This window comes from Mustela putorius, unplaced genomic scaffold, assembly GCF_011764305.1.
Source record: "Mustela putorius furo isolate JIRA1106 unplaced genomic scaffold, ASM1176430v1.1 tig00003923_pilon_pilon_pilon, whole genome shotgun sequence".
Lineage (NCBI taxonomy): Eukaryota > Metazoa > Chordata > Mammalia > Carnivora > Mustelidae > Mustela > Mustela putorius.
In genome coordinates this window covers 5,149,866-5,164,666 of record NW_025422068.1, presented here as the reverse complement: position 1 = coordinate 5,164,666, position 14,801 = coordinate 5,149,866, and the positions used below count along the sequence as shown (strand labels likewise).

General features: G+C 38.4%; 1 long non-coding RNA gene across 1 annotated transcript; it reads right to left on the bottom strand.

The window, feature by feature from the left end:
* Positions 1-2,615: 2,615 nt before the first annotated feature.
* Positions 2,616-12,541, bottom strand: LOC123388883. Its single transcript, XR_006603401.1, has 3 exons — positions 12,435-12,541; positions 9,721-9,833; positions 2,616-3,058 (listed from the first exon to the last, which is right to left on the bottom strand). It is a non-coding gene; the product is annotated as an uncharacterized LOC123388883 (long non-coding RNA).
* Positions 12,542-14,801: the final 2,260 nt, after the last annotated feature.

The window sequence follows — 14,801 nt, the reverse complement described above, 5'->3', positions numbered from 1 at the left end:
GGCTACTGGTTAACAGACAGCAAGACTGGTCTTCGGGGTCGCTGGCCTGTTATTAAGAATCTAGGAGGACCTCCACCACCTGCCCTTACTTTTCTTCAGAATATTTCTTTTTTTGTCAACATCCACCATCTTCCCAGGTAATGAATGCCTATCCCATATCTGATCCCAGGAATATCCATGTTACTTTTGATTCTTCTCAAAATGCAATCCAGAAAACACTTTAAGTTGGTATTGACAACATATTTGAAAGCAAGTTTAACCAAGCAATTAGAGAAAATTTTAAAGTCCTGGCTAATGTTTCTGTATCTTCTATGTGCCTTCCTACCATACTGACCACCTTGTATTTCAATTTTCTGTTTATTAACATGTTCCTCAAATCCACTGGGGACTTGGCAATTACTCGATGCTCAGAAATGCTCTGTGTTTCAATTTTTTGTTTGTTTGTTTGTTTGTTTGTTTCTAAGGACTAAGTGGGTCAGAGGCACAAGAAGGATAGATCCCTGAGATTATTTGATTCCCAAAAGCAGAATAAAGGAATGTAGTGGGTATCTGTTACCTTCTTCATCTGCTCAGCATCTTTTCCATTTAGAGCTTTCCTATTCCCTTTGTGATGGAGCTAGCTGTTCCTCTAGTGATCAGTATTGCTGAAGATTATTAAAGATTACCTCTGCTTCCACATTGCACAGAAATACCACAGAGAATGAGGTCTAAAGAGGGAGAAGAGAACCAAGGAGAAAAAGAAAATTAGATCGATTTCGTGATGATACTGTTAAATTCCTGGATCAAACCCTACCTGAAGACACATTCTTTACTGACCTTCTAGGCTTATGAGTTAATATGTTATTTTTGTTTATGTTTGTTTTGACTAGAATCTCTCACTTTAAAAATCTAAAAAAAAAAAAAAAAATCTTGACTATTGCATGGGAGACAATGATTGTTTTACAAAAATCCAAGCATAGAAAACAGAACACATTTGGGTGGCACAGAAAACCTGGAACCAGGGCCATCTTCTCCATTTCCCTGTGGAACTGGTGGCCTCTTGTCTCTGCTTCTCACTAAAAATTTGCTTCACTTTGCATGGTTTGCAGAGCTGCTCTATATGGAAACTTGTGACCTCTCTTCTTCTTTCTCATAGTAGATTATACCTTGCATGTAACCTAGAGGGAGCACAAGCATCTCTACCATTCCTCACAGCACTGTCTTACTGTCCTAGCTTTCTGTCTGAGTTTTAGTTCAGGCAGTTACTGTCATTTCCCAGGTATCTTCCATCATCTTTTCACATCACTCTCCCTCTGTCCCAGTTCAAAATCCCCAGAAGAGAGAGTTCTCCTGGGATGCCCCAGCTCAGGCCTCCTCCCACCTTCTCTTTCCACTTAGCCATAGCAAATGTGGGATCGATTGCATGCTTTGCTATCTTTTCTGGATTCACCCCTTGTGTTAGGACTGTGACAAAAGGCAATCTAAGGAAGGTCAAATGACAGGAAAGCAAGGATGCGTGTCTAAGGTATGGGGCATGATGAGAATGATGAGAATGATGGCCTTGTCCAAGAACCAGATAGTGCTTAGGTACCTTCTCAGAGCTGTGATGACTCCTCTTTCTTCCACTGTGTGTGTGTGTGTGTGTGTGTGTGTGTGTGTATCTGTATTTAGTTTCAACTATTGTCTAAAATGACGTGATGACTCTTTATTTGCTCTTTCTGGATGGGATGAAACCCACACCAGAGAGCCTGAAACGTGGCTTCCCAATCAGCCACAGACACGGCTGATGGCATGAACTGAAATCCTGGGGAGTTAATACTCTTTGAGACCAAATTTGACCAAGGGAAAAACCAGAGAGGGTCATTCAGAAAATGCATCCCTTCCTTCTTCTCTCTGTCAGATTGCTTAAGATGTAGTTTTTCTGGTCAGCTTGTGAGGAGATTTTTTGTGCCTGAGGTGACCTGCCAGCTATTGGCTAGGTGTCTTTGCAGCTTGTCAGGAAGTAGCCAGTGAGGTTGACGCGTCATCTCTCGGTCACTTCCCATCCTTCCGGGACCGTTTCCCACCCCCTGGCCCCTCATTTTTGCTGATTGAGATTGCCTCTCCCTGAAGAAAACATGAACACATCAGTCTCCTCTCATCTCATAGCTGATTCCCTAGAGACCATAGAGCATGACCTGAAGACTGGGCCACCAATAGTTGGCTATGGAAATCTCGTCACAACCTTATGAGAGGGTTGTTGCTATTATCTACATTTCAAATGAGGTTCCGCAGCAGGAAACCATGGCACTCCCATACTGGGAAAGTTCCAGAGAGTTTATTGACAAAGGCGGTGCTTGGGTGGTTATAGGGGTGGGGAAACCACACTGAGTGTGGGAATTGGGGTCCAGAGAGAGCAGAGGAACTGTTTACCACCCTAGACCTGAGGGAAGCAAGCATCTACCAGAACATGGAGGGAATGGTATCAAGAAGAGCATTTTGGGTAGCGCTGTCAACCTTGATGAGGGGAGAGGGACGAGGATTTAAAGATCCTGACGTCAGTGTCTTCGTGTACCTCTCTTCTTGTATCCCAGCTTCTATTCTTCGGTGCCCAGAGAGAGTGTGAAGGCAGTAGCTCCTGTGACTGTAACCCCTAGGGCCGGCATCCCGGGAGGACAGGCAGCAAGGATAGGAGGGGAATCTGGGGTACGAAACAGCATTTATTTGGCAGCGAAGCAGAGGAAATTCAGGAAGAATTACAGAATTTGAGAACGGTCAGGTGGCCAATAGAAATTTTGTTTTGTCTTTTTTGGTTTCAAAGAACTCCTTGCACATGCCCTCTTGGAAAGAGTCTCCTCAGTGGCAGGGAAGAAATGCTTCTTATTTGGCCGGATGCCCTCTTTGAGTTCTCACGGATGTCTGTTAATGGCCGGTTCTCTGGCTGGCTCAACAGGTCCTGACCCACAGTCTCACATACAGCCTGGAATGAGACATCCCCAGCCTTCGCTCTTGGTTCACCAGGCTGGAAATTCGTGATGACTAGGTGATTTCTCCACCCGCAAAATTGGGTTGCTTCTTCTGAAACGTAACCTGAGCAACTCTTAAAGAATAAAAGGAAAACATTTAAAAGCAAATTTAACTATTAAACTAGAAAGTGCGGTCTGAATGAAGTAGACTTCAAAATGACTAATACAGAGCATGGTGATTTTATGAATAAATATAATTTTCTAGAATATACATTTAATGCTTAGGTGTTGGGATTTGATTTCACCCCTTTTCTCTTGGAAAGAGGACATGAAAATACATTTGGCTAACTCTTTCACCTTTCGAGAGAACGAATTCTTTGTCACGGGCCCTACTGTGCCCTCCCTCCTTACGCCTCGTGCAGATTCTGCCCACAGTTAAATTAATTCCACCTCAGCTATTCTGTTCCCCCCACATCTCAGTCCTTTTCCACCTCAAGTAATATTATTTCTACATGTTATTTAAATCTCCTATTGCTCTAAAATAATCCCTTAAGGGGTTTTTGTGCGTGGAGCACCCATTCACACAACATTGGCCCACAGCCCTTTGGAACCAAGCTTTGAAATATGGATACTCTGCGTGCCATTGCCTTTAAATGACAAACCAGTAGTTCCCCCTGAGGGCCGAGGCTGAAGTGATTTTACATTATGGAAGTTCTACATGGTTCTGTAATTGTAATGATCTCTATTTGCATTACTAACAGGCTCCTTCAGTTCATAGAAACAGAAGATTGCATATGTAGGTTATCTATAATCCCTTCACTTTCCAGATAAAGAAGCCAATGCCCAGTCAAGTAAGGTGAGTCTTTAAAAGATTCTATAGCTACTGATTGCTACGTGACCTTTCGTTTATGTAGAGTTTTTTAAAATAAAAAAAAATAGTGTAATAAATGGCAATAGCTCAATATCCTAATGACCCAGGAGCATAAGTCACACTGTACTCAGTGTCTAATTCCTGGAGCGACATAGAACATTCTAGAATTTCCAAAGCCAACATCTTCAGAGTCACATTGCCCAGACTAGATTTTCTTTCCCCACGCATTCTTCCCTAAATGCTCTAAAGAAATTGTTTTGGAGACTTACGAATGTGACTTCTTGTACATACGTAAGAAAGAATAGATGACTAATCATATAGCAAGAATTTTTAAAAAGAATATTTATTTTAGAGAGAGAGCTTGAGTGAGAGATCAGAGGCAGGGGGAACAGGAGAGGGAGAGGGAGAGGGAAACTTTCACTTGGAAACTTTGATTATTTGTCTTCTATTTTCTTAGCATGTAATAAGGATTAGTCCCTGGAGATACTCAGGACAAATGAGAATACAACACAAATCGAAAAGTGTAGAAAAATCTACTTCAACCTGAGCAGTATTATCACATCGATTTCTTCTATCTTGAGGATTTCATAGATTCCTTCCCTTTGCCTTTGCTGGCTCTCCCCAGTTGAGGACACCTACCCCAGTGCCTTCGGGTGTCAGAGCCCAGAGTTAAATTAAGCTCATGCCTAGACTGCATCATTCTCATCTTTTCCTTTATACCTTTCTCTTCTCTCGCTCTTTGGTTTGTCTCGGAGTGGTTGGGATATTTTCTCAAGGCCTCCTCAATTTGGCTCAGTCTATCTTTCCACTTTCTCTGCACTAGGGTACGACACTTTGATTTAGGCATAGAACTTTTCAATGTGCTAGTTGAACAGATCTGATGACATGATGAATTCATTGTCCAAGGAATGGTATATATACTCAACAATATATACTCAATACAAGTATTTACTCAACATATACACGATGGCAATCCTTAAGCCATTTATAATCTATCAGGAGCAGATTTTTTTTAATCTCTTGTACCTCATTATAAAAAGCTCAAAATATGTCTGTGATTTTCATGGATTTCATGTGACTTCTGTGAAACATCTTCAGCAGAGCTGGTGAGTTCTGTAGCGTCATGTCATTGGCTTTTTAAGTTAACACAGGGTTTTGGGGTAAGAAATGACAAAAGGGTACATTGTGAATGCGTCTATGGAATTTCTTTTCTGAGGGAAACTTTTACCCCTAATTATTTGGGACAACATTTAGGGTTCTTTATAACTTCGACTTGCATTATGTATTGTATCTTCTAAACCTCTTCCTATCTTTGACCCAATGTCCTCTACTCAGACACAGTAAAAAAGAGTATTCTGAAAATAAAGAACTCTGAAATCAATTTCTGGCCTTTTCTGAAGGGTTTAAATCAGTATGTGACCTGGAACTGGGGAAACTTATTTTTCTGTCTCTTGTTATTCAGAAAGATTGAGCTATTTCCTTAAATTCTCTAAAGCTCAATTTCTTCAAACTGTAATCTGGGGTAATATTAATATTCTCTAAAATAGTGATAATTAAGATGATATATTTAAACTGCCTACCTTACAGTAAGTATACAGTAAACTAAAATGTTTTATTATATACCAAGCAAAGTATATGTCTGCCAATTTAGAATATTGGCCAACTTTCCCTTTAAAGGACCATGTTAGACTTTGGCGGTCATAGGATCTCTTACAAATATTCAGCTCTGCTGTTATAGCATCAAAGCAGCTATACTCAATATTTAAACAGGTAAGTATGATTGTGTTCCAATAAAACTTTATTTAAAAAAGTAAAACATGTGGTGGGCTGGATTAGGCCTAAGAGTTTGAAGACCTCTGATTTAGATAATTCCCTCTGTGTTTTGCTGTTATCTACTTAGATACCCCATCCCTACTTAATTTTCTTAAAATCAGTAACTGGTTCATGATACCTTTTTAAGTCTATTAGATGTAAAACTGTCTTCATAGTAATGAATCAGATATCTATTAACAGCCATTCAGATGAAATAATATAAAAAAAAAAAAAAAACACTACAAATCCGGGCTGAGTGTCCTAAGTATTTTTTTCCCAGTTCCACTTTATCTACCTACACATAAGTGCTGTTCTCAGTCAGTGCTCATCATCCCCTTAGTCTTGTACTTCCACCAAATTAATATATTTTCTTAATAAATAGAGTACTGTTAGAGTAGCATAAAACTGTGTGTGAGGGTGCCTTGGTGGCTCAATCAGTTAAGCATCCGAGTCTGGGTTTCAGCTCAGGTCATGATCTCAGGTTTGTGAGATCGAGCCTCTTGTCAGCCTCTGCACTCAGCACAGAGTCTGTTTGGGATTTTCTGTCCCTCTCGCTTTGCTTCTCCTGCTCCTGCACTCTGCTCATATCATACAAAACTTTCATGTGTGTCATGTGTTGGGATTTCTTTAGAATAGGTATGCAGGATTAAATTTCTAAATCATCTACCACTTGTCATGACGTTGCCTGATAATCCTCCAAACTGACCCCAGGAATTTGCACTCTATTGGTGTTTTTAAGAGTTTCCTCATTTATGTGCGTTTCTTACTGTTATATTTTTAACAGATTTCATGATTTCTTGGGCACAAAATGGCATTTTAAATGCTTCGGATATGCATTTCTTTGAAAACTGGTGCTAATTTTTTTATGTATCTATTCTTATTCTCTGGATTGACCATATATATCTGTTGTCAGTTTTTCTGTTGAATGATTTGTCTTTTTCTTACAGAATATAAAGAGGTCTTTATAGATTGTAGGTCATAATCCCTTGACATTTACTCATCTTGCAAATCATCTTCCAGGACTCACGGAGTTTTAACATTGTTGCAAAGCTTTTCAGTGCACAAAAGAATTAAAATTTCATGTAGTATCCAATTTATCAACATTTTTCTCTGTGACTATGATCTTTAAATCACCTTTAGAAATACTTCCCTATATTAATGACATTCCATTCCAAAACAAGTTTTTTGTTGTTGTTTGGTTTGGTTTTTAACCACATATTCAGACCTGTTATTTATTTGGATTTAATTTTTTTTTATGTAAGATAAGGATGGAATTTAATTTTTTTCTATATGAGCCAATAGTTTTTCTAGTATATTTTATTGATAGTCTCTTTTGCCCATGATTTTCACCATATATTCGTTACATATTTACTTGTATGTATTTTCCATTTCATTGGTCCACTGCCCCATCTCTATGCCAATAACCATGTTTTTTAATCACTTTATCTTCATAATCACCTGATATTTCTAGGACACATGGTTTGTGGCTCAGCTATTCTTGCCTATGAATTTGCCCATGTAAGTTTTCTTGACAGTCTCCTTGAAAAAAAATTCCAGGCTCTTTGCTTTCCTATATATGGTTTTCTTTTCATGTTTCTTGAAAAAGAAAAAAAAAATCCCTGCTGGGGATTTTGATTGGAACTCCATCTAAGTTTAGTTTAATTCAGGACATACTGACAGCTTTATGCTGTTGAATCTTTTTATCCATGAACATGTATATCCTCCTAATGTTTAAACTTATTAAGGTAAAATTATGTAATTTTTCTTTCAATACTAGTCAAATCACTTATGTTTAGTCTAGTGCCTTACACTTCTCTTGCTAGAAAAAATGATAAATTTAACCTAATAAGATTTTATATTTTATTTAAGAAGATTTCATCACTCCATGTGGTTTTGTATAGGAATACGACTGATGACTATCGCTTTTATATTCAGCAATCTTGCCAATTACATGACTAAGAATGATTTCTCTGTAGAGTCTGTTGGGTTTTCTGTTCAGATAATTTTGTCAAATACAAATAGTGACAGTTCTGTGTCTGTCTCTCTAGTCCTCAGAGAGTTGGTGTAACTGGGGCTGGCCTGCATGTCTTTGGTCTTTGATGTGAGGGAGAAATAAGCCTCAGACTTTTTCCAATCATTATCATTATAACAGCTGAATGTAATTCCTAATGGATACACACAGATTTGTTCAGGGGGTGGAGGGGGGGGTGGCTGTCACAGAGAGTGCTTTGGCTTATCAATTTGTAATTGCCAGATGATTTAAAGAAAAAATTTTCTCTTTCTGCTTAGATTATTAAACTAAGAGATTATAAATTCAGAAATGTGGTAGCCCATCATTGCCACTAACCTCAACTTGCCTCTTAAAGGAGCCAACACAAAGGAATGTAAATCCCGGAGGAAAGTGAGAAATGGGTCCATGAGAACCTATGGAGGGCGTCATGAGCATGGTCTTGCCTGCCCTTTTCACTTAGGCAATCCAGTAAATCCTATGTCCTCAGTAAATGGCAACTAAACTGCTTAAGACAGTTCACATTGCATTATTGTCAGTCATACTGGAGGAAGAAGTCCCAAAAATCTTTCTCAGGAGACTTCAGATGCTCTCTTACCCATGCCTACTCATTGGGCTGCCTCCCTGTCTGGGTTCTCCCATCAGCCTAATCTAACCATCAGAGTCAACTACCCTGCTCTGCTCTCTGAGGCCAATTCCTAGCCACCACTGCCCTGGGACACAGGGAGTGTGATTATAAAATTATCACCATCATAGTTGTTGACAGATCTATCTTCCAAATGAACAAAAAGTCTTACTTAAAATTGCTCATTATGGAAGACATATTGCGTTTGTATGTTCTTCATCAGTATGGTAGTTTGGTAATCCATTTCTCTCTCCCACTACACCAAGAACTCATTGAGCTTGTCCATATTATCTTTGTGTTCTTTTTTGTTTTTTTTTTTTTTTAAAGATTTTATTTATTTAACAGAGAAAGAGAGATCACAAAAAGACAGAGAGGCAGACATAGGGGGTGAGGGAAGCAGGCTCCCTGCTGAGTCAGGAGCCCAATGCGGGGCTCGATTCCAGGGCCCTGAGACCATTATCTGAGCCAAAGGCAGAGGCTTAACCCACTGAGCCACCCAGGCGCCCTTATCTTTGTGTTCTAAAGATCAAATGGGTGCTGAGTTTCTTGGAGATAGGTAGTAGTGGTTCAGTTGAAATTACTGATAATTGTTCAGTAAAGGTAAGTAATTTGCATATAAAAGATTATTATTATTATTTTTTTGTTACTCCTCATAATGTCGAGCAAATTCTATTTTGTAGACAGAAAAAACAATGCATTTCTGAGGTCATCTTGATATTGGCGAAAGTTGGACCCTTCCTATTCAAAATTCTGTGTAATTCTGGTTGAGAATGCACCAATAATTCAATTCCGTTTCCAAGGGAACATTTTGTACCAGAAAAAGTTGGATACATCCTTCTCCTGTACCTTTCTGTATGTTTCATTTCTCACTGAGTGGGAAACTTGAGATTTGAATTCCGACTGAAAATTGGAATCATTTATTTGCGAACATGTGGTAAACACAAAGGCAAGAACAGAACATGACTAAAAGAAAACTAGGTTTACCCTCAGGTTTTACTTGGAAGTTCTTTTTTTTTTTTTTTTTCTCATGCTCCTGCGACTTTTAGAAAAACAATAAGTTTGTCTATCATCCTGTTTCTCCCCTTGACTTTCATGTGCCAGAAAGTTTGTGGGATCAAGGGGGAGTGCAAAACAATGCTGAAGCTTATAAGCATTACCACAATTGCCTTTTAAAGGTGAGCCATTTTCTCAACCAAAAGAGGTTTGACTAGCAAGTACCCGATTTTTTTTTAAAGATTTTATTTATTTATTTGATAGAGAGAGATCACAGTAGACAGAGAGGCAGGCAGGCAGAGAGAGAGAGAGAGGGAAGCAGGCTCCCTGCTGAGCAGAGAGCCCGATGCGGAACTCGATCCCAGGACCCTGAGATCAGGACCTGAGCCGAAGGCAGAGGCTTAACCCACTGAGCCACCCAGGTGCCCCACAAGTACCTGATTTAATGAAAACACAAGGCCTAGTGCATTTACCTTTCTGTCCTTACCTGGGCACTTGCTTTGCAACTGATCTCAGACACATGAAGGATGCTTCCATTAGTGTTTCTACTCTTACCAAATTTTGCTGCTGATTTCACATTACCGCAGTCTCCTGCGCAACCTTCCACAGATCATGGAGAAAAGAGAAAACAATGACAATCATAACAGCACATGGCCTGGATACATCTGGACCCCCCCCCCTTTTTCTTTTTTTAGGTGTAACACAAAAAGTCAGTGATAGCCTTGAATGGCAAAGCTTAGTTTGTTGATATACAGTTTTTGCTCCCTTGAGAGTATGATAATGGTGTCCATTCTGTGCATTTTTGAGGGGTCATTGATTTGAAATTGCTTGAGGCCATAAATCTTTAGAGACAATAAAGACAGTGGGAATGAATGAGGCATAAGGAGAAATTTATATTTGGATAAAATATGAAAAGCTTGGATACAAAATGCAATTAAACAACTCAATATGTTTTGTTTGCCATTTATAACACTACTCTTGGTTTAAAAAAAAGAAACTGAACAAAAGCAAAACAAATCCTTCTAACTGAAGAAAGCATGCTGGAAATTAAGGTCAGGTATTAAGGTTAAGGGTTAAGAAGAAGGGTTAATGTTAATGATTCTGGAATTTTTTTTATGGAACCTCACTTTGTTTTTCTTACAAGGACACACTTGATCTCTTTAGTGTATAGTTGAGTAGATAATGTCTAAGAGGTGACTAAAACATAAATAAAGTGAGGAGGTTTCCCTGGGTTTTAGATCTTTTCCATGGTAATTGTCAGTGAGATTAGGTGTATGTGGGGAGAAGCTATGGGGTTATTATTTGTTCTGTGAATTTCCTAATTTTCCACAAAAGTTTATCAGCATAGGTGAATATTTCATTATTCACTTTTACTGGAAGATACTAGACTCCTTGAATACTACATAGTTGATGCAACCCCAGGGAAATGTTGTTCCCTATCATAATATTAATCCAATTTTGTGGTAATTAATTATTACCTGCTTTTTCTGTGAAGCTGGAAGCTCAAGGAAAGATGGGAATTAGTTTATTTTTGTGACTGTATCGTGTATTCTGGTAGGTACTGGATAGTCAGTATTGCTCAAAGGAATGAATCATAAAGAAAGGATCATTGAATGGGGCTGGCCAGTACTATTTTGGTAATTTGTAGGAATATTTAAGATTGAGCATCCCCAGACATGTGTATACAGTGTAATTTTTTTCTATTTTTTATTAGGTAAATATTTAAAGATGTTTTCCTGTAATAACAGTCTTTATAAAGTCCTTCTACATCACTGCCTTTTTAGAAGAGGAGTCGGAATCAGAGTGGTTATTCAACTTCTTTAATTTCTGGATAGACCAGAGTTTGAACTATACCGCAAAGACTTTTTTCCCAGAAAGCCCATGCTAATTTTGGCAAACTCTGGATGGGAAAATTAGGGGGAGTAAACGATAAGTAGGAAGGAGCTCTTATGTCATATCCAACTCCCAAATTTTCCCTCAGAACATTCTAGAACCTGGGGCATCAGAGCACTTTCCCAAGGATGTCGTCCTGTTTTCAAAGGCCAGCTTTTATATTCACAGTATTTTTCATTTGTTTGGTATTATATTAGAGGAAAAAAAAACTCCTTCAGGGCCAGCAGCTTTTCACATGTTACTTAAAAATACAATTAACCTTGATACAAGTTTCTTTCTCATTTAACAGACTGTCATTTTCCATTTACCATACTTAGCAATGCAAAAGAAATTTTTCTTGAGAAAACATTCCCATTTTTTCCCAAGGTGTAAAAGGAGGGGCGGAAAAAAAGGAAAGAAATGCGAGATAGAACATTAGATCCAGCCCAGGGGTCATTTTTACAATGGTTGCATAAAATTTTAGAGGTAGATATTTATGCTAGAAAAGTTGACGTATTTTCTCTCCACAGAATCACAGAAAGTAGTACTGTAATTCTATTCATTCAGTTTTCCCCAAAACTAATTATTAGGATCAAACCCCAAAGGAAGATTATTCAGGAAAGGAAAAAATAAAGAACCCATTGATTTCTCTATCCCTGTGCATGAACAGTGTATACTGATGAATATAGAAGGGCCATTTGTGCACCTCAGAGAAAGAACCTACTCAAGTCGAGAAGGTCTCCAGGCAAAACCAAAAACACTTAATAAAATAGGAGCTGCTTATTCAAAACACCATTGCTTTCTACATCTCTTACTCTGTAAAGGTGTGAGCTTGGGATGGATGATAATGGCTTTTGCTAAATAAATTTAAGATAGAACAAACAGCGACTCTTACATTTTGCTCCGAGCAGATCCCCTATAAAGAAAATGATGGCTGTTAAAAAGTGCCTCCTGCAACTTTTGGAGGTGGGGAGGACTACTAATGCATCAATTAGATGCCTTTTTCTTCCACTCCCTTTGTACTAAATAGGATCCAACAATTAACTCTCACCAAACCATGTCGGAAATTTCTCGAGATAATAAATGGCACTTAGAGGAGCGAACATTACTTCTGAAAGTGTTTTTATCTTATTTCAGGTTTTGTTATTCCTACGAACTTTTTCAAGGCAGATGTTTCTGGTGACATAGTTAATGCATGTATAACTAAACAAAAGCAAAGGTCTTTTTCAGAAAAGTTTTTTCTTCATGCATCAGTTGGCTTTTTAAAACTGTTCATAGTGGATGTCTTTAATCCTGGAAACCTTGTTAGAAAACCTGAAAGTTACTTACCTGACTCCAAGGCAGGACTTTGAAACAGAAGCTTGAATTGAGGACTGAACAAAATCCTGAGTATAAAATAGAGAAATTTAAAATTTGGGGGTGCCTGGGTGGCTCAGTTGATTAAGTGTCTGCCTTCAGCTCAGGTTGTGATCCCAGAGTCCTGGGACTGAGCCCTGCGTCAGGCTCCCGGCTCAGTGGAGAGTCTGCTTTTCCCTCCTCCTCTGCCTGCTGCTCTGCCTACTTGTGCTCTCGCGCTCTCTCTGTCAAATAAAGAAATAAAATCTTAAAAAAAAAAAGAAATTAAAATGATGAAACATTTCTGAAGATACTGCTTCTGAACGTAGGCTGATATTTTCTGGAATACTTCATAGTACTGACATGTGAAATACAAATATTTTAGATATTAAAATTAATGAATTCATTCGAGCATTATGGAATCACTTTCTCTTATCACCAGTATTGAGAGGCTACTATAAGTACTACAGTTATTCAGAGAAAGTAGAGATCATTTAAATTTGGAACCCAGTGGTCTGGGTAAAAGGTTAGAATTAGGAAATAATGATTCTACTTTCAGTAAAACTATTTCAAAGGTGGTTTTCCTAGATTATCTTTCCCTTCTATATGTATATCACTAACAGAAGTGCTCATTTACTTTTCTTTCCTTGATTATTCATCATGAAATCCTCATTGTAGAGTTTTATGTGTCAATTTCAAACTTGATGTAGGCTTCAATAAGATTCAGATACTGCTTATCTTTCTTTGCCTTTGATCTTTTTTTTTAATGAAAAAACGTCCTTTCCTTCACAGAACTTGGCTTAAGATATTTTGTTGGCTTTTCTTCCCCAGTGTACCTAGAGGGCCATGACTGAGAGAATTTACCATAACCACAACTATTATTGACAAAGGATAGCTCCGGGGTTGGCGGAGACAGTAACAAACCCTTTTTTCTCTATTCTGGAGATGTTCTGTGTACTCCTCCGAGTTTCAAATACATCTTTCGGTTACGACTTCCTCCTTCCTTCATTTGCCTTCTCTTCCTTTTCTCCTAAAAGGAAATTCTCTGCAAATTTTCTGCAGTTTAAGTACCGGAAGCCGCAACATAAAATTTCATTAAGAATGTCAAAAGCTTCATCACTTTAAATTCATTTTGAATTCAGAGGTCCTGCCAAACGCAATCTCTAGCTCGATGCAAAGTACTTGCACGTATGACTGTCTAATCCATTTTGGGGGGAGGGTTTAATCAGCTCCAGTGTTTGTAGTAAGTGGATAGTTTTTTGGTCCACAGATAATTCACCAAAGCAGATATTCACCAGCTGGGTATCACTGTTGACAGTTTTATTATAACAACTAATTATTGAGGATGTTCTGTATATTTGGCTCATTATGGGACAAACATTTGAGACCAGGCAAAACAAAGTACATGCAGAATGCATATCTGAAGCAGACTACTGTAGGAGAACGTGGCCATGCCCAGATTCAAGATTCTGATGATTTGGGCTCAACTGTGCTAACAGAACAAGATTTGAAAATGAAGATTTACATGGTAGAGTGCACAGATGATCATAAAAAGAATTCAAAGTGATGTGAACTAAGTGAAATATTTTATTCATTCATATATGGTTTTATTCTGTTAAAAAAAACTTGTTAAAAAAAACTTTATTCTATTAAAAAAAAAAGCTTTATTTACTTGATTTTAAGAAATCATGGATGGACTTCCATTGTTGTCCTTGTCAATCCCAAACATTCCATTATGTACTCAAGAACAGCCTGAACAATAATGATTTCCATATTTTTATTTCTTTTCATGCACCTGAGGAAGATTTTTTTTTTAAGATTTTATTTATTGGGGCGCCTGTGTGGCTCATTGGGTTAAAGCCTCTGCTTTCAGCTCAGGTCATGATCCCAGGGTTCTGGGATCGAGCCCCACATCGGGCTCTCTGCTCAACAGGGAGCCTACTTCCCTCCCTCTCTCTCTGCCTGCCTCTCTGCCTACTTGTGATCTCTGTCTGTCAAATAAATAGATAAAATCTTCAAAAAAAAAAAAAAGATTTTATTTATTTATTTAAGACACACAGAAAGAATGCAAGTAGAGGGAGCAGCAGACAGAGGGAGAAGCAGGCTTCCTGCTCAGCTGGGAGCCGGATGTAGGACTTGATCCCATATCATGACCTGAGCTGAAGGCAGACACATAACTGACTGAGCCACCCTGGCATCTCCTGGAGGATGTTTTGTTTTGAGAAAATTCACTGGTTAAATTACCAATAACATTGAGCTATTTCTTCTCCATTCAAATTTGTTTTCCAGGATTTCAGTTGGCTTTCTTCCTTCTGACTTACGTCCTGCTTTTTACGATATGTTCGATCAAAGTTCATCTCG